Here is a 1766-nt window from a genome sequence, read left to right on the forward strand (position 1 = left end):
CAATACTAGAGTCATCTCTGTAACTACCTATATCAGTGGGTGTCTAGCCTTCTTTTATCTTTATTCTTTAACAGAAGAAATGCAGACAGGTGCCTAGGCAATGCATAGGGAAAGGGAGGAGTGCCGTTCTGTGCTAGATTCTTACTATCTTTTCCTTATGTACAATGCCACCAGAACCATGATGACAACAACAGACTGGATATTTCACTATCTGTCATTATTCTTTCTCCTTATTTACCTTCAGAGTGAATGAACCAAGCTCTGGCTTGCTAATAAACCAGGTGTGACTCTTACATCTGACTAAGGCCAAGTTCTCAGTTTTATTCATATTATAATGTTATCTATTGATTTCTTGACCAAGCCAACTCAAGTCAGTTAACAGGGTCTCAAGGGAGGGAGAGAGAATTGAAAATAAAAAGACAATTAGACAGCACTATAACATGACTCCAGCCAGAGCTGAGAATGATATAACATGACTCCAGCCAGAGCTGAGAATGAAGTGGCTTTACTTTTTTCCAGTCTGCTTTTATATTATTCTAGGTACAAGCAAAGGACAAGGTCAGTCCTAAGACATAAACAAAGTAGTTAAGGAATAAGCAAAGCGCAAACAAAGGTTCCACGATTACTGTATTCAGGGTCTTAACAAGACCCAACGAACACATTCCTCAGCTGTATTTATCTTGAGCCTGCTTCCGAGTCCTAGCCCAAGGTCAAATTCCAGCCAAATTCCTAGGAGCAGGGTCTGAAAGCTCTCCACAATTTTTGAATAAGATAAATTTACTTATCTGCTGCTAAGAAAAGATAAATTTGACCTAACCTAGCAGTGGAGATAACACAATCACCAAGGTGGTTTTCCCAGGGCGAGGCTTATCCATTGCACTCAGGATGAGCTGACCCCTTCGATTTCCCCAAATGTGGGAAACTGGCCTGACAAATTGAGTAAAGAGTTCTGATTTGTTGTGTTTGAATATTTCTATGGTATAGATACTCTACCATGACTGAATTAGCATTGAAAAGGTAGACACAAATCTTCTCTTGCAAGCTGATGCTTCCCAACCTGAGAACAGCATAGAGACCTGGTCCTTTGTTATCTCAGCTTCCAACTCCAGGAGCATACTAAACTTACACTGAAGTACTTGAGAACATTAAAGACAAGGGGTGCCACTGACCTTTGAACTGCAGCAGTGGCTTTCTCTTCAGCAGACCTGGCATTCCTCCAGTAGCCGTATGCCTCTTGTTTCAACACAGCGGTAAACTTGCCTGCACCTTTCACATGCCTGGGGGGTGGGTGATGGGGGTGTTGGGGGCTACGGACATTTTAAGAACTATCAACACCTGGGTTTGAAAACCCAGAGATTATCATTCAATATCGGAGTTTGGGAATGTTTGAAAGCAGATGATTTTTAATGATTCAACTCTTGTAGTTAGAATAGGAGTGGCCTCCATAGGCTCATATATTTGAATGCTTGGTCATTAGGGAGTGGCACTACTTGACAGGGATTAGGACTTATGGCCTTGTTGAAGGAAGTGTGACATTAGGAGTGGGCTTTCGGGTTTCAAATACTCAAGCCAGGCCCAGTGTCTCTCTGCCTGTTGCCTGCTGATCTAGATGTAAAACTCTTATCTACTTCTCCAATGCCTTGTGAACCACCACACTCCCCACTGTGGTGATAATGGATCAAACTTCTGAAATTGTAAACAATTAAATACTTTCCTTTATAAGAGTTGTTATGGTCATGGTATCTCTTCACAGCAATAGAACATTG

General features: G+C 41.6%; 1 non-coding gene across 1 annotated transcript; it reads left to right on the forward strand.

The window, feature by feature from the left end:
• The first annotated feature begins 809 nt into the window (after positions 1-809).
• On the forward strand, positions 810-968 carry LOC120093379 (U1 spliceosomal RNA). The gene has a single exon (XR_005486464.2). It is a non-coding gene; the product is annotated as a U1 spliceosomal RNA (small nuclear RNA).
• Positions 969-1766: the final 798 nt, after the last annotated feature.

Source organism: Rattus norvegicus, chromosome 6 (assembly GCF_036323735.1).
Source record: "Rattus norvegicus strain BN/NHsdMcwi chromosome 6, GRCr8, whole genome shotgun sequence".
Taxonomy (NCBI): Eukaryota; Metazoa; Chordata; class Mammalia; order Rodentia; family Muridae; genus Rattus; species Rattus norvegicus.